The following is a 19,206-nucleotide window of genomic DNA, read 5'->3' as shown; positions in this document are numbered from 1 at the left end:
CTGCCTTCTATGAATCCCCACTCCAGCCACGCTGGGATCCTTCCTTTTCCTCCAGACTTGCTTCGGGTCTTTTTGGAGCAGTGACCTCCAGCAGGAGCCCCTTCTCCTTCCCATCTTGATCGACTGTTGGACTCCCACCAATCTTTTCAGGCTCAGATAACCTCTTCTTTCTAATCGTCTGCATCTCTTATGTGTGTTGACATCAGGCAGCAGGTCTGCCCACAGCTGCTGGTCAATTCATTCATACACTCTTCAAACCTAGCGACCCATCACTGGACTGCAGGCTCCTTGATGGCTGGCACCACACTGGTCTAAGAAAATTATCTCTTGGGTCTTGTACTTAGAGCCTCCATTTCCCCTTCTGTAAAATGGGGATATTAGCACCCCACCTCAGAGAGCTGTGGGGAGGATTGCATTAACGAATGTCAAGTGTCTAGTAATCTGCCTGGCACATACGAAGGATTCAATCAACATGAGCTGCTTTCATTACTGTCATCAAAATAATCACTCTTGTAAAATATCCTGAAGGGAGAGGGGGTGAGCACCTCCTATGCCCAGCAGCTTCACGGTCCACTTTCCCATGATAATGGCAGGTCTGGTAACACGATGCATTTGAAGCCGATCTAGAAACAGGATAATATGTCCAGATATTTATTACTCTGGTCTTTCTGCAGGCAGTTCTACTCCGAGGGCTTATTCCAGCTGGTTCCCTGTGTTCTGTCCTTCATGCCTCCTGAACCCCCATGGATCTGGGAAGTCTGAAAGTAACTGAACCAGGCCCTCCAGCCAGGTTGCAGAGAAGGCCCGGGGCACCCAGAGCCCTGACTGAGCCTGCAGTGGGGTTGGCTTTGTATCAGCTGAGCTGCCTTCCTCTTTCAGGTCCCCCCAACCACCCTCTCGGGGCCCCGAGGAGGAGGCGGCCCCCTCAGCCCCAATGGCACTCAGAACCAGAGACAGTCGGCGTGATAAACTTTGACCTCCGCTGCTGCCGCTCTCATCCGCAGACGAGGAGGGCTCTCGGGCTCTGGGCTCTGCCCTGCCCGAAGCAGGCTGGCGGGCTGTTGGCAGTGCCATGGGTTTGTTTTTAAGATTAGTGAGCAAAGCGCCCCAGGATGCCAGCTGCCTTGGGTTTGGCTACTCTCTTCTCGAGGTGTGGTGAGATCTTGGCATTGGGTGAATTCTGAAGAAGGTAGGATGTGTACGTGAGCTCCAAAGGGCGACGCAAGTCAATCACTCATGTCGGGGCTCCCGGGTTCTATTTCCAAACATGTTTCTGGCCTGCAGATACTGTTGTTAGAGACTGTGAACCACTCGATGCAAAGACCTGATGTCATTTCCAGCTCGTTTCATCATCTAAGGCTGGTACAGAAGTTCTGCCTGATGCCACGCAGGTACCATTTCTGTGGCCTTGGCTCAGCCACGGTCACCACAGTGATGCTTGTACTTTCCACACGCCAGCCACTGGGCGCAACTCTTCACTACATTGTCTAGTTTCACACTGAGCACAGTCCTGGGGGGGACTGTGGATCTGTTTGACCAGTGAGGAAAGTGCAGCTCCCAAAGGATACATCCTTTGTCCAAAAGACACCACTGTTGGACCCAAGCACCAGAAATCAAGGCCAGTGTGATCAGATTCCACAGGCGTGGAAGGGCATTTGCTCTGCCCTCACTTGCTCCCACCGATCTTGGCTATTCATCACGGTTGGCTGAATGAGCTGGCATAAAGCTGACACCAGCATTCTGGGGGCATCTCTGCCTGCACCAGATCTTTCACCCGTGCAGCATCTTATTTCCTCCTGGAAGAAAGAAAAAGCCTTGCGAGGCAGGGATTATCACCCCCAGCTTAAAGAAGAGGATTTGGAGGCTCAGCTTGTGGGCTGACTTGCCCAGGTCCACAGTCAAGAGTAGGATCTAGACTCAAGAGCATGCGAGCTCGGGGGCCACGCCCTCCTTGACACATCCACCACTCCAGTTGTGTGAGGACACCTGATCCTCCTGGGAGAGATGAGGGAGCCTTTCCCAGACTGAATGGGCATGACTGACAGGTGTGCTCATTGTCAGTGTGTGGAGAAGCGAGAGGAAAAGCCCAATACCAAAAAGACGTGGGGGCAGGGGACTGCTGTGCAGGGGCGACAGGCAGAAACACAAGGAGGCAAGCCCCGCGGTGCAGGGACAGGGAATCTGGGGACAGACAAGCTGGTCCTATCACAGACCATTCCTTCCATCAGAACCAGGATGTCTAGCCCTCTGACTCTGGGTCTTTCCAAACTTCAGGACGCAGTTTAAGCACCACACTGCCTGCGGAGCCTTCCTCCAGCCCACAGTGACCCCAGTCGCCGTTAGCAATTTTTGTGTGTGCCTCTCAATCTGTTTTTCAATTATGTACATACTGTAGTCTTGAGTGTCCTGAGATAGAAAGTCCCCATCAGATAGGAGGTTCCCGCTGAGATAGGAAGTTATTCAGAGGGAGGGTACAGTCCCATTCGTTCCTTTTCTTATATCTCACAGAGCCTAGAAGACCAGAATAAACATAGGCTCAAATATACGTGGTATTGAACCGTTCCCATTCTACAGATAAAAACAGAGGAACTCCTATAAGTTGGGTCAGCGGCTCCAAGGTTATCGGATGTCCCTCTAACATTAAATCTCCTGATTGCTACTATACCCCCAAAGCCAAGCAAATGGACTGAGGAGAGGCAGGAGTGGGAGAAGGAGGTAGGGGAGAGGAGGTGGGAGGAAGGGTAGAAAGACAAGGGTGGAGAGGGGAGGAGATGAGGAGGGAGGAGCAGGAGGGGAGGAGATGAGTGGGAGGAGGGGGAGGAGATGAGTTGGAGGAGGGGAGGATGAATGGGAGGAGGGGGAGGAGATGACTGGGAGGAGGGGGAGAAGATGAGTGGGAGGAGGGGAGGAGATGAGTGGGAGGAGGAGAGGAGATGAGTGGGAGGAGGGGGAGAAGATGAGTGGGAGGAAGGGGAGAGGAAGGTTTTGATCTGGAATGGGACACAGCTTTAAACTGAAATGGGTGTAAAGTCAGACTGGAGACAGAAATAGCACTCTTTTCTCAAGCATGAATTCTATTTTTCCCAATCTAAAATGAGATTTTTTTTTTTTTGCCATTCAAAACTCCCCTTCTGTGCGTGCTTCCCGAGATCTAGCTATAACTAACTTCATCGACTGTGGAAAGCTAACCTGCCGTAGAATGAACTACATCTGGGACTCTGTAAGTTAATCTTGACAGAAATCTGGTGACAAGGTCAAATCTTGAAGCAAAACAAAACAGACAGCTGGGAACTTGCAGCCCTGCCATGCCTCACGTGGCACAGCACAGGCAGACCCTGAGAGGTGCTCCAAGCAGGGTGCAGGCAGGAATACTTTACTTCTAGCTAACATTTAACATCCTGGGGACCCCTGGACCCCCAGCACATAGCCTGACACTGGAGATGCTCCACAAACATGTCACCTGTTACTGTCTCTGAATCTATAAACACAGCCAACGACTGTCAGATTTCACCACTTTCATTAACATCAGGATTTGCAACTAATCTCAATATTGGCCACGTCTCAGACTTTCTCTACATGGTTTTCATATTTATTCTTTTTGGCAGTATTATCAGTAATGAGCCTCAGAGATGACACAGGCATTCTGGGGATTTATATGGGACTGCGACCTTACCTGAGCCTTCACACCTGGACCATTTTGACCAAACTGGGTCTGTAACATATGCTGTATGCCTTGCTCTCGTGTTTTCTCTCACATGTATGTTCTGAATTACGTATTTGTAGGTTTCCTTGCTTTGTGTGTCTTCACCTGCATAAAAATGCTGAGCCATGAGGAACAGAATCACTGGTCTGCTCTTCACCATAGTTCCCTGTGTCTAGTATATAACCTGGCACTAATACAATGTGTGGTATATGGTAGGTACTTAGCAAACATGTACTGAATGACTGACTGAATGAATGGGACTGGGTCACATGTCTCTTAGCTCCTTTCAACAGGAAGAGCTTCAGGCTCCGTACCGCCAGAGGGCCTTTGGCTGCCTGACCCCAGCAGGCAGCCCTTTGTGAATCGGCTGGCGATGCCCACACAGCATTGGGACCCCAGATCCAACACTCAGGGTGGCTGCAGGTCCTCTGTTTGCACAGCTGGAACCAAGGGAGACTTTGATCATGGGGGTGATCTCAGGCTGCAGGCCTGGACAACAGGCCCACCCTGGAGCTTACTTGACACCTGCCTCAGTCAGGACCCAGCTGGGGAAGGGCATCTCCAATTCTGGCAGGACTGCCTACACCCCTGGGAGTCAGCACCAGCGTGTGCGCCACACACAGAGAACAGCAGCAGAGGCTGGTGCCAGGCGGGAGGGCGTATCCACTCCCCCGCAACCGGGCCCAAGTGTGACCCCAAGTTCGGGGAGACGCCCTTTGAGAAAGCAGGCTGTGCATAATAATGATGGGACTACACCTCGATTCTGAATGATCTGTCCTTTAATGTACTTACAGCAGGTGCAGGGCAAAGTGAAGGCCAGAGACACAGGAAGAAGCACTCCGCTCCTACCACACGCTGGACTCTGGGCCCAACCCCAGTCCTCCAGGCTGCCTTCCTACGAAAGGAGCGCTTTCCCAGAACCCATCTGCTCCTCCCCACCGCGGTCCTGGTGCTCCATCAGCCTCAGCCACAAGCGCCCCCTAAGCAGTCCTGTCCCACCTCCATCAGCCTCAGCCACAAGTGCCCCCTAACCAGTCCTATTCCACCTCCATCAGCCTCAGCCACAAGCGCCCCCTAAGCAGTCCTGTCCCACCTCCATCAGCCTCAGCCACATGCACCCCCTAAGCAGTCCTATTCCACCTCCATCAGCCTCAGCCACAAGTGCCCCCTAACCAGTCCTATTCCACCTCCATCACCCTCAGCCACAAGCGCCCCCTAAGCAGTCCTGTCCCACCTCCATCAGCCTCAGCCACATGCACCCCCTAAGCAGTCCTATTCCACCTCCATCAGCCTCAGCCACAAGTGCCCCCTAACCAGTCCTATTCCACCTCCATCACCCTCAGCCACAAGCGCCCCCTAAGCAGTCCTGTCCCACCTCCATCAGCCTCAGCCACATGCACCCCCTAAGCAGTCCTATTCCACCTCCATCAGCCTCAGCCACAAGCGGCCGCTAACCAGTCCTGGCCCCACCTCCAAGCCTCCAAACTACTGCTTCCTTCCCGGGCTGCCCTTCCCTCAGGCCTGAGTGTGGCCGCTTCTTCTTACTATTTAGATCTAGGCTCAAATGTTGCAAGAGAAGCCTTCCCTGATCACCTACTGATCTGGGCCGCAGATGATTCCGACTTTGACATTGTTTGTTTCTTGCTGGCTTGTGAGTTTTAAGAACTGAGATCAGCCGCCCTTTCACTTGCTCTTTTAGCTCAAACCCCAGCACAAAACGGCGTGTGGAAGGCACTCGATAAATGCGTGAACAGATGAGAGACTGGGGAACAGTCTCTGTGAACAAATGAGATGCTGGGAAAGGCTGAAGGCAGGAGGGGATGGCAGAGGACGAGATGGGTGGATGGCATCACCGACTTAATGGACATGAGTTTGAGCAAACTCAGGAAGACGGTGAAGGACAGAGAAGCCTGGCGTGCTGCAGTCGATGGAGTTGCAAAGAGTCGGACACGACTGAGCGACTGAACAAGGAGAACAGAGAGGCTGAGTGCGTGGATGCACATGCTCAGTTAAAACACAAAGGACCAGCCCAGCTTCCCAAGGTCCCTGCAGGGCCAGGCCAGTCCAGTAACGAGACCAATCCAGGATCTGCGGGTGGTGAGGTGGGAGCTCTTGAGAAGAGTCTCCCTATTATTGAACATTGACTACCCGGCATGCAGACATGGAGGTCTTTGTGTAATTCACAGCCTCCCTGAGTGTGGTCACCATGGTGATTTCCACTCCAGGGATAAGGAGACACACTTGGGGATGTTAAGCAACTGGTTCGCGGTCTCTTGGCCATCAAGTCAGAGACCCCACTCAGCCTGGCCCTGGAGGCCCGCTGCTCAGACACCTCACTCTCCCGCTTCCCCACACACCCCTACGTCAGTTCCCAAGTCTAGCGAGGGGATGAGGCAGGAACAAGAGCTTTCTGAAAGAAGCCGTTCCTACAAACATCCACCAAGACCTGGCTCTGTGTGAGTCCCAGGGCCAAAGGCAGAGGACACAGAGCCACGGGGCTGCCCCACCCTCCTGCAGCTGCGGGACACCCATGTCACAGGGAGTCACCCGTCACGTGGTCTTCTGGAAAGCTTTTCCTTAATTAAGGGTAATCAAAATTCCTCTGGTTTTTGTGGATTTCTTAAAATTCCTCTAGTGGGGTGGGGAGGGGTAGTGGGGAGGGTATGTGGAGTGAGTACTAATGCCTGAATTCAGCGGAGACCTTTGAGGTGGTAGGGGGACGGGAGGGGGAGTTTGGCCGGACAGTAAGCTGACTGGGGTAGGCTGGCCTCCCAGGGCTTGCCCCAGTTTGGAGCCATTTCCGCCCCCAAAGTCCTACTTCCCCCTTCTGCAGCCCCAAGCTCTGTACCTTGGCAGAGGGCCAGAGGGCACCCGCCCGGGGAAAAGTGCCCAGCTCAGCATTTGGTAGCAAGCCTCGGAATACAGACACCAGCACCTCTGTTGAGACCCTGGAATTTTTTTATTTGAAGCCCAAAATTCACTCGCTGTCTCTCTCACTCCTTTTCATTCATTCATTCATTCCTGGCACGCCGCACACTCTCCCTTCCTCCCACACCCCAGCCCATTGTCATTCTGGTGGCATCTCAGCCTGCTGCAGGCGCGGGGAGGCTCCCTCTTCCAGATTTCTCTGTTGAATCCCTGGCAAGGACAAAGCCGGGAGGAGCGAGATTCGGTAACTAGCTTTTTAGTTTCATGGCCGGAGGTTGTCAGGACAGTGCAGAGAAAACTGCCAACGATCCCGAGCGCAGCCCATGAATCTGGGGCAGGGCAGGCGAGAACAAGGGAGCGCTTCAGCCGGGGTGGGGGTGCCGGCAGCCACTTGGATGAGAAAGTTCTCTTCTTCCAAATTTCTTTGATTCAGATTCCGTGCTAATTTAAAAAAAAAAATCGATTCAGCAGTTTTCAGCCTCCCTCAATAAAGTGTTTAGAGGGCTAAGAAAGAAAAAACAGAAACAGTGCTCCGGAGATCCTTCTCTATCGGGGGATAAGGACCATCGGTCACAGGTTGCTAGGAAGTGGGGGTTGTTAATTTGAGGAAGAGTTGTCATATTCCCGAGTTCTCTTTGCATTCTTGGATGATAGCACACATGTATCTCCAGACGAAGGCACGCTGTCAAAATGAAAAGATCTACATCCCAACCCCAAGCTCAGCCACAGAGCTGCTGAGTGGCCGTGGGCTGGAGGCTCTCTCTCTCTCTGTGGACTCTCAAAATGGAGAGGATTGAATAGAACAACGCCTAATATCCTTTCCCACCTCTGTGCTTCTCTGCCTTCACCAAGCCCACCGGGAATCGTTTCATCCCCTCCAGTCTGAGGTCTCCGGTCTCCTGAGCAGAATCTCAGATGGGTCTGAATTGTAAGGACTGGTCTGTGACCTCCCGAGAGGTGAGTGACAGAACGGTGGCATCAGGAAGAATGGGTTTCATGTGACCTGTCGTGCCATCCAAGATTCCCCAGCTGGATATATTTGGGCAAGTTAACACAGAAGAATAACGTGGTGAACTTGCACTGGGGTTTGTTTTATGGTTCCCAGAACTTCCTCAAATATATTCTCTTTCAAATACATGCCTCACAACTTCCCTATAACTGAGGTCCTGTCATTGGCCCTTTTACAGATAAGAAAAGTGAGGTTCACGTGCCCAAAAGGCTGACCAAGTCTAACCAGAACTCCTACCCAGCACTTTGGTTTGCTCTGGCCTAAGACAGACAAAAGTTGCGCCCAGAGAAGCAATTTGTGCAAGGGAGAAAAGTCAGGCTCACTTTGCCAGATCCTTCCTTCCAGCTCCTGGCTCCTGTGCCACCCCAAACTGCCCTCTATTTGGTTGTATCCATCCAAGGCTCTTAGCTGCATGCAACATAAATGAAGTATGGGTGATTTAAACTGAAAGCAAATTTATTAAAAGGATGCTGAGCAGCTCACAGATGAGACAGGAAGGGTGGAGAGCGAGGCTGAGAAGGTAGGCAGGAATAAAGGGAGGTCACACAGCCAGAATCACAGCTCAGACTCTTGCAACGAAACCAGCCCAGCAACGGCACCACTGCAGCTGCTGCAGACACAGGGCCCGTGGCGCCACCCCCGGCGCTGCCTCTGCTGACCCTGGCCATGTGCCTGCACCCGGGCTGCGAGGGGAGCTGGGGCAGCGTGCACTGGGCACCTCCACCTTCTGCTGCCCAACAAATCTCAGAGGGTGGAGGTTACCCCCACAATAGGAAGGGTATTGAAATGCCAAGTAACCAAGCAGATGGTACGTATGCAGGTAAAGTCAGGTCAGGCCAGGTAACAACAACAAAAAAATCCTAAATCTGAATGACTTTAAAACACCAAAGACTTATTTCTTGATCACTCTACAGCTCCATCAAGGGTCAGCCGAGGGCTCTGCTCTAGGTCACCCAGAGGCCAGGCTAATGGAGCATCCATCATCATTGCCAGAGAGAGCGATCTGGAGCAGTTATTACAGAGTCTAGTCCAAAAGTGACATCACTCTACTCCTGGCTCATTGGCTGGAACTAGTCACATGGCCCTGACTTGGGACCAGCATGTACAATACTGCCTTGGGCCTAGAAGGCAGAGAGCTGAGAATACCTGGTGATGTCCGCAGCCCACTAAATGGAACCTGCCAATCAGAGCCTTCCTCAGGAGGGAATAGAAGAAAATGGCACTGGAATGAAGGCAGGAGACCTGGCTTTCATTTTAGGTTGACCCACTGGGACCTGTACATTTCTCTAGCACCCCTAAAAATGGAGGAAAACCCCACTTTGAAGTGTGATCCCAGGAAGCAGTCCACTCAAATATTAGCAGCACGTGGCAGCAGCAAATGCTCAGGGCACAGCCCACCAATGAAGTCCTGGACGGGCTAGGAGAAGCCAGCGCCAGGAGCTGACCCAGGCTCCTGGAGCTCAGGCAGGAAGCAACGCTGTCCTCCCGCACGGGCTCTTCAGCGGCTGCACTGTCTCCCCAGAAAGGCACTTCTCGGTAGCCCCAGGATCCCTCTGGAAATAAACCCTCTGTGAGCAACAAGAGCTGCGATTTCCGGTGTGTTCACAGGCCTCTTGGGCCCCACTCTGTTTCAGCTACAGAGAGATGCCTGCCAGACTGAGCCCCAGGAAAGCAGGGAGTGGGGCACTGTGAGCGGCGTCTCCTGACTCCTGAGTGGCCTTGCACCCCAGCCCTTCCTAAAGCTGCAAAGCTGACACTTCCCAAGGAGTGAGAGCAACTATTGGGACCATTGTGCCCCACAACCCACACACTAAACATTTAAGCTTCTTTCAAGATCCAGTCCAGGAAAAAGTGCAGGTGGAACTTCTGAGACAAGTGGGTTTCCTTGATACAGCACAAACCACTAGTTCCTCCCGATACCCACTTGCCACTTCTTCCTTAAGAATACGTACACCAATTTTTAACCAGGGGTTGTACCAGAGGTCCAGCTACACTTCCCAACCTGCTCCGCAGCGCTCTAGGGCCCGGTGACTTAAGCAGCTCTCCTGGGTCAGAGCTTTCACAATGGCAGAGGAGCCTGGGAGGCTAAAGGTCAGGGAGCTGCCCTGTCAGTCTTCCTCCAGACCTTTCCATGAGACACACGAATTTCTGTTATTTTCTGGTTTATAATTACTATTGATAAAAGCAAAATTCAACTGCGCAAAGCTATTGTAGAGGCAGAAAAGTAACTGTTAACCACTCTTGTCTTCGAAGGAGCATGGGGCTTGTTAAAAGTGTGACCTCATGTTCCGATGGCCTCTTTCATGGGCCTGGAACTGGGTTTGGAAGAGAGGGCTTGAGAGGCATCATCTGTGGGGCAGCCTGTCAGGCAGGAGTACCTGGCATTTCACAGGCAAACCATGAGGCAGGGAGTGAAGATGAGACGGAGCGGGTAAGGGGAGAGAGGAGGTGATGCGCTGGGACAGAGGCTGATGTGCCCATGGGGAGAAACAGCTGACCATGAATCCCTCGGGACATATAAAGTCGTCTAAGAACAAGCAGGTTGAAAGTACAATTTGCAGTTTGTTTTTAATGTTGCTGAAATGTCAGTCTCCCCTTTGATGCTCTCAGAACTCCAATCCATGTCAAGGAATCTAGGCGCTGCATTTCACAAGAAAATCCATAAACTAAAAGGCACACAGTAGAGGCTGGAGTTCTGATGCAGCGGTGATCATGAGAAGTTGCAGGAATTGTGTCGCGGGGTCAGGCTTGGCCTTCTGCAGGGCCTACGGTAGTGGTGGTGGGCGGAGGGCGGGGTGGGCAGTGACAAGCAAGCAGTGAGCAGTCTGAGCCAGATCTTAAGAGGCAGGGACGCCCTAGCCAGCATCCACCACATGAGAGACTTCTTGCCGCTTCCTCATCCGTCTCCCTGCCCCCAGTTCCACCAGGTCCAATCACACCCCATGTTGTCCCAGAGTAATCTTTGTCAATTTTGGATCTGGTACTCCTGTCCTATTTAAAGCCCACTGTTTCCACTCCAAGGTCAAATTTAATTCCTGAAATGGTAGCATTTGAGCTCCCAGCTTATTTCATCCACCTGATCTCCTGCTGGTCCCCACTCCACCCCAAATACGTGCTCTGCAACCCCACGGGACTGGCATCCCTCTACAGAATATATCCAATGCTCTTCAAGATCCTGGGCCTCTGCTCAAGCTGGAACCCTCTGCCTGGGTGGGGCTCTGATCCTCTCTCCTCTCTATGTACTCATCCAGGAAAGGTCCTTCAGTTGCAACAGATATGAACTCTGGCTGCTTTAATCAGTAAAGTTATGCAGCAAAGAACACGGGGTGGGGCTTCTCTGATGGCTCAGTGGTGAAAACTATGCCTGCCGATGCAGGAGACAAGGGGTTTCAATTCCTGATGCGGGAAGACCCCACACGCCGCAGGGCAACAGAGCCTGTGTGCCACAACTACGGAGCCTGTGCTCTAGAGCCCAGGGTCTGCGAGCACTGAAGCCCGGGTGCCCTGGAGCCTGTGCTCAGCAGCAAGGGAAGCCAGGCAGTGAGAAGCTCACACACCACAGTAGAGAGCAGCCCCTGCTGGCCACAGCTAGAGAAAGTCCTGCACAACGAAGCCAGCACAGCAACCCCCACCCGCAAAAAAAGGAATACGAGTGGCTCCTGGAATCCCTGGGAGGGCCAGAGATCCAAGCCTGGAGACAACGTGGACAGGAGTCACCCCTAAAATCACAGCACTGGACATTCCACGGAGACGCCATCGTCCCAATGCTGGCTCAGAACAACATCAGGTGCCTCTGACATGGACTGTACAGATACTGGACACCCCTGTGGGACCCCCCACCACGGCCCTCTGAAGGCAGGACACCACCTCCCGGCATGGAACATGCTTTCTTCACCTGCCACCTGCTGCACCAAGTGCCACAGTGGCCTCTAATGGCTGGAGTGGAAATCATATGCTTAGGAAGCGGGGAAATCAAGTCTCTGGGCTGCCAGATAGAAGAGGTCTCCCCATCCTACAGAGACTCACAGGCGGGGATGGCCCAAATGAACGAACATGTTTAAAGGCACTTCCATAAAGAAGGGCAACACCCACCACATTCATGAGGACCCTGCTTGAATGCTACCTTCTGTGGGACGTCCCCACGGCTGCCTTGAGCAGTTACCTGCACCCCTCTGTACCCTTTGTACCCACTTCCATTCTCAGGAACCACTATTGATGACCTCCCTCAAGGTATGAACGTGCTTCTCTTTACAGACAAGAGATGCAAGAGCCAGAGGGGAGATGTCAAGGATATTTTCAAGGGCACCGTCAACCACAGGTAATCACTTAGGTATAAGTGGCCAGCTGGGAACAAGGGTGAGAGTTGGGAGTAGAGGTTGAGGTGGGGATGACAAAGAGAAGCTAAAAAACCAACATGCCAAAAGATAATCACTCTTTTGGGCTTGTTGATGGGGGTCGGAATTTTCTACCCAAACAGGCAATCGTTCCTGATCCAAACCCATTGTCGGAATCTCTTAGGAAACTTGTTATAAATGCAAATTGCCATGACCCACCTCTTGGGAACGATTCTGTGGACTTGAGGGATGGCTGGGCATCTGTATTTGTAATGAGGTCTTCAGAGAATTTTGATGAACACCAAAGTTGAAGAAAGACTAACCAAAGACATCTACAAAGGTATACGTAGTGAACTAGGTGGATTTATAGTCATTCCTAGACATGATCTGAAGGGATGGGGCCCAGGAGAAGGAAGCTGATTCATTCACGCTTTTAGCCAATCATTTGTTTGTTAGTTTCAGTGTTCAGTCATTCCACAATGATGGATTTAGTGGAGCAATGTGGTCAGATTTGTATCAGTCAGGATGGGCTAGATTATGCTGCAGTAAAAAACAACTCCACAATCTCAGTGGCTCAAAACAACCAAGGTTTATTTTTCAATCTTGCTAGTCCATTAGGGGCCAACTGGAGCCCCTAATCCATGACCTCTCATTTGGGCCCAGGATGATAGATCAGCCACTGTCTCAAATTGTGCTGGTTATCATGGCAGGTGAAAGAGAATTCTTGGAGGGTCTCATGTTAGTACTTCAATGTCCCAGCCCAGAAGGGACACGAATCCCTTCTGCTTACAGCTCACTGGCCAGAACCAGTTACATGCCCCACAAGTAACCCTCAGGGTGCTGGCACAGGACTGCTGCACCTCCAGACTGACAGCAGGATGGGGCAGAGGCTCATCGGCAAGACAAAGCCTTCCCAGACACCCTCAGCTTCTATCTCCTCGGTCAGAATGGACACCTATGGTCACCCTTGGCAACCCAAGGAATCTAGGGCAGACACTTTAACAGGGCACACGGAAGCCCCAGATAAAATGGGGTTCTGATGATAAGAAAGGGAATGGATACTGGGTAGGCAACTAGAAGCATATGACTCGACAGGGGAGTCACTGGAGGACGACAGATAGCACGGTCTGTGTGAAAACAGCAAACAGACAGAATGGATCCAGATGCCAACAGCAACAGCGTGGGCGGCCCCACCATGAATCTGGCTTCCCTGAGTCCATCAGATAGGGACTGGCTAAGCGGTTCTCTATGTAATCAAAAGACTGAAACTAGCAAGTAATAAGTATAATTCCAAATACATATTGGGACTTCCCCAGAGACTCCACCCTCCTAACCACGGGGCCAAGGTTCAACTCCGGACCAGGGAACTAGATTCCACATGTTGAGACTAAAAGATCCCGTATGCTACAGTGATGACTTGGAGTGGCCAAATAAAAATAAATACTTAAAAAATAATAATAATAAAATAAACACATATTAATCAAGATTTCTGCCCAATAACAGACTACAACTGAGTACACTAAGAAGTTGTATCAAGACCATATTATTAGTTATTAGCTATTGAGTGCCAACTGTGTGTCAGGTTCTGCATACAAACTATCTGTTTCACAACAACAAATGGCAAGTATTATTATGCTCATTTTACAGATGAGCAAACTGAGGCTCAGACTGGTTCATGGATTCTTCAGGGTCACACACGTGATAAGAGAGGTTCCCAATCCAAACTCAATGCAGATTTCAAACTTCCCATTCTTTTCTTACATTATATCAGATTGCCTCTTTCACTAAGCATCCTTTAGTAATAATAATTTGAAATGACAATGTGCTAAAAACATTTGAGCCTGACATGTTATCTAAGATGCATATTTGGTGGGAGAGGCAGTGATAGTACTGATCGGTGCTGAGGACACCTGCTTATTAAAGCCTTGTTTCCTGAGTGTGTGTTTGGCTCCAGTCGCTCATTAGAGATGCTGGAAAACATCACAAAGAAATAAACAAAAAGCAGCTGAGATCCTTTGGTGCAGATGTAGCCAATATACTACAGACAGGAAATTTCGAGAAACGCTGTATACTATCAATTAAAAAATGAATATCTGTATGGCCTAAGACTTAGTAAGGCTCTTTGGATGAAGATATGGAAGCAAGGAGAAAAAGGGCCACACCATGAAGGCTTAGTAAGGCTCTTTGGATGAAGATATGGAAGCAAGGAGAAAAAGGGCCACACCATGAACATGAATGAGGACCAACAACCTGTCTAACCCAAGTGGGCGTTGTGTCTAAATGCAGCCCCGGACTCTGGAATGCCCCTGCAAGACTGGAAGGATACCGAGGCAACCCACAGATTTTCCTTTAACCTTGGGGCCTGCTCTCAGCTCCAGGCTCCTAGTCCAGTTCAGTCATTCATCATGGACAGCTCAATGGATTGCACCTGACCCCTCTGTAAACACAGCCAATATATTGATGATATTCTGCCATTTGGTGGAGGGCAGTATCAAAAATCTTGAATAGCCTGTTCCTATACTTAGAAGAGTTTTGCCAAAAGAACACACTGGTCATAGCAAACACCCTCTTCCAACAACACAAGAGAAGACTCTACACACATGGGCATCACCAGATGGTCAATAACAAAATCAGACTGATTATACTCTTAGCAACCAAAGATGGAGAAGTTCTATACAGTCAGCAAAAACAAGACCTGGAGCTGACTGTGGCTCGGATCATGAATTCCTTATTGCAAAATTCAGACTTAAATTAAAGAAAGTGGGGAAACCACTAGACCATTCATGTATGACCTAAATCAAATTCCTTACGATTATACGGTGGAAGTGACAAATAGATTCAAGGGATTAGATCTGATAGACAGAGTGCCTGAAGAACTATGGATGGAAGTTCATGACATTGTACAGGAGGCAGTGATCAAAACCATCCCCAAGAAAAAGAAACATAAAAAGGCAAAATGGTTGTCTGAGGAGGCCTTACAAATAGCTGAGAAAAGAACAGAAGCTAAAGGCAAAGGAGAAAAAGAAAGATACCCAACTGAATGCAGAGTTCTAAAGAATAGCAAGGAGAGATAAGAAAGCTTTCCTCAGCGATCAATGCAAAGAAATAGATGAAAACAAGAAAATGGGAAAGACTAGAGATCTCCCCAAGACAATTAGAGATAGCAAGGGAATATTTCAGCCAAACATGGGCACAATAAAGGGCAGAAATGGTGTGGACCTAACACAAGCAGAAAATATTAAGAAGAGGTGGCAAGAATACACAGAAGAACTGTACAAAAAGGATCTTCACGACCCAGATAATCACGATGGTGTGATCACTCACCTAGAGCCAGACATCCTGCAGTCCAAAGTCAAGTGGACCTTAGAAAGCATCACTACGAACAAAGCTAGTAGAGGTGATGAAATTCCAGTTGAGCTATTTCAAATCCTAAAAGATGATGCTGTGAAAGTGCTGCACTCAACATGTCAGCAAATTTGGAAAACTCAGCAGTGGCCACAGGACTGGAAAAGGTCAGTTTTCATTCCAATCCCAAAGAAGGGCAATGCCAAAGGATGTTCAAACTACCACACAATTGCACTCATCTCACATGCTAGCAAGGTAATGCTCAAAATTCTCCAAGCCAGGCTTCAACGGTACATGAACCATGAACTTCCAGATGTTCAAGCTGGATTAAGAAAAGGCGGAGGAACCAGAGATCAAACTGCCAACATCCGCTGGATCATCGAAAAAGCAAGAGAGTTCCAGAAAAGCATCTAGTTCTGCTTTAGTGACTATGCCAAAGCCGCTGACTGTGTGGATCAGGACAAACTGGAAAATTCTTAAAGAGATGGGAATATCAGACCACCTTATCTGCCTCCTGAGAAATGTGTATGCAGGTCAAGAAGCAACAGTTAGAACTGAACGTGGAACAATAGACTGGTTCCAAATTGGGAAAGGAGTACATCAAGCCTGTATATTGTCACCCTGCTTATTTAACTTATATGCAGAGTACATTATGCGAAATGCCGGGCTGGAGGAAGCACAAGCTGGAATCCAGATTGCCGGGAGAAATACCAATAACCTCCAATATGCAGATGACAGCACACTTATGGCAGAAAGCGAAGAGGAGTTGAAGAGCCTCTTGATGGAAGTGAGAGAGGAGAGTGAAAAAGTTGGCTTAATGCTCTACATTCGGAAAACTAACATCATAGCATCTGGTCCCATCACTTCATGGCAAGTAGACAGGGAACAGTGGAAAAAGTGGAAGACTTTATTTTTGGGGGCTCCAAAATCACTGCAGATGGTGACTGCAGCCATGAAATCAAAAGACACTTATTCCTTGAAAGAAAAGTTATGACCAACCTAGACAGCATATTAAAAAGCAGAGACATTACTTTGCCAACAAAAGTCCGTCTAGTCAAGCTATGGTTTTTCCAGTAGTCATGTACGGATGTGAGAGTTGGACCATGAAGAAAGCTGAGCGCTGAAGAATTGATGCTTTTGAACTGTGGTGATGGAGAAGACTCTCAAGAGTCCCTTGGCCTGCAAGGAGATCAAACCAGTCAATCCTAAAGGAAATCAGTCCTGAATATTCATTGGAAGGACTGATGCTGAAGCTGAAACTCCAACACTTTGGCCACCTGATGCAAAGAACCGACTCATCTGAAAAGATTCTGATGCTGGGAAAGACTGAAGGTGGGAGGAGAAGGGGACAACAGGATGAGATGGTTGGATGGCATCACCGACTCAATGGACATGAGTTTAAGCAAGCTCCAGGAGTTGGTAATGGACAGGGAAGCTTGGCGTGCTGCAGTCCATGGGGTTGCAAAGAGTCGGACACGACTGAGCGACTGAACTGAACTGATACTTAGAAGATGGTTAAGAATCTTCCTACAATGTGGGAGACCAGGGTTCAATCCCTGGGTCAGGAAGATCTCCTGGAGAAGGGAATGGCAACCCACGTCAGTATTCTTGCCTGGAGAATTCCATGGATAAAGGAGCCTGGAGGGCTATAGTCCGCGGGTCGCAAAGAGCCAGACACAACTGAGCGACTAACATTACATTACATTATATACTTAGAAGAGCAAATTTCCCCTTTATTCATTATTCTTTCATTCATCTATATTTACCAAGAGCCTATACGTATCAGGCACTATTTAGGTGCTAAGGACCCAATGATAAACAAAACAGACAAACCCTCCCTTCATACAATTGAGAAGTTAGTAGAGGAGACACTGGCTAATTAAATAACTTCCCAACCCAAATGTAAACTTGTGACTGTATTATATTATCAACATTTGCTGAGGACCAGGAATTATGCTAACTAGAATGTCAAACTGAAGCTTCACCCTGCCAGAGCCCTGAGGAACTAAGGCTCTGAGACATGATGCAACTTTCCGAGTCACACCACCCCAAAGCGATGGAGCCGGGATTCCCATCCAGTGTCATCTGATGCAGAAAGCCCTCATGCTCGGCTGCTTTTTCATATCTCCCTCGGCAAATTATGGATCTCATTTCCAGTTTCTGCCCTTTCTCTTTTGGAGATCCAGGCTTAGCCTTGCAGTCGTTGACATAAAATATTCCAGCCCTTAATATGTACAATTCACTGGGCTCAGGCAATGTGCTACAGACAAATTGTAACAATGAGAGGCAACGATTATTTTTTCCTAAAGGATATCTGAAAATGAGATCACTACCTGGGCCAAAATTAAAACAGTATCTGTGTAGAAATTTCTAAAGATCCTGGATTATTAATACAGCAATGGCGCTCCCTGGTGACAATCACTGTGTATTACATGTCTTTGTCTGTTACTGCAACTCTGGATGAGTAATAAGCCAGGAGAAGGGGGCGACAGAGGATGAGATGGTTGGATGGCATCACCGACTCAATGGACATGAATTTCAGCAAATTCTGGGAGATAGTGAAGGACAGGGAAGTCTGGTGTGCTGCAGTCCATGAGGTCACAGAGAGTCAAATACAACTTAGCAACTGCACAAGTCTTGATTACTCTCTCATCTCCTTGACCCCACCACAACCCATTTATAGTGATTCCAGACACAAGGTCACAGCTATAAGACTCAACCTGTTTTCACAGTTCAGAATTCTAGCAACTAGGATATGATACAAGGTCCTCATGAGACTGACAAACGATTAAAACATTTGCTGTCAGGCTCCGGGATCACGTACCCATTTGGTCACGATGGATTAAGCCATCATCCCTGCTTTTTTTGCAAGTGGTGGCTACAAATGACGCCCTCCTCCACCCACCCCCAACACAGACAGTCTCTCTGACTTTATTCCATGATTATAGGAAACAGACCAAAATGTACACGTCGACTTTCAGCTAGGTATTGAGCTATGGGCTGGAAACATGGCGATGAACAGCAAGCTGTGGTCCTGGCTCTAAAACTTTAGCAGTGGGAACAGGTGGCCAATTAACCTATAAATTATTCACTCTCAATTAAAATAACTGTTACAAGAAAGAGGCTCTGAGAGTCTATAAAAGTGAGACAGACCAATTAGGTCAGAAGGTCAGAAAAGTTTACCCTGAGGAAAGAGAGTAAGGTGTGCCTGTCAAAATGGAGAAGAGGCTGGTCAAAGTGATCAGAGTTTAGAGAAGAATGAACCTGGGGGCCCAGGCAGCCTGAACCCAGGCCTCTCCTGGGGCTAAAAGTGGGTGATAAGTGTGGGAACAATTAGGAGAAATAGTCATTAGGAAATCCCCAGGATGGCTGAAGTATTAAGAGATAATGTTGGTTAACTTAACCTTTGAGGAAGACTGAACTTGAGTTAAAGGATGAGTGTAAACTGTAACACCCCAATATTCATTTTAAGGGCTAAATGCTTTTAAACGGGAAATGTTGGAGAGGAGAGCATCCATAATAGAGAGATGTCTATTATTTCTCTTCTTAGGAGCCAAGGATATTGAAGAATTTATTATTTACATACCCTTCACTGCTTATGGAAGATGAGGAAATAACAATACCTACGTTATGGGTAAGAGTTCAGTCAGTAACAGGCAAAAGCTGAAAGGAAGGGAGGATAGTGGTGGCAGTTCCAATGGTGAATTGTAGCTACAAAAAAAAATTGAGAAAAAAAGCCTTACCTTTGATGTCAGCTTAGGCTGCAGTCCATGGGGTCGGTAAGAGTCGGGCACGACTGAGAGACTTCACTTTCACTTTTCACTTTCATGCATTGGAGAAGGAAATGGCAACCCACTCCAGTATTCTTGCCTGGAAAATCCATGGAT

The sequence above is a fragment of the Capricornis sumatraensis genome, chromosome 18, assembly GCF_032405125.1.
Source record: "Capricornis sumatraensis isolate serow.1 chromosome 18, serow.2, whole genome shotgun sequence".
Classification (NCBI taxonomy): Eukaryota; Metazoa; Chordata; class Mammalia; order Artiodactyla; family Bovidae; genus Capricornis; species Capricornis sumatraensis.
This window is presented reverse-complemented; position numbering follows the sequence as displayed.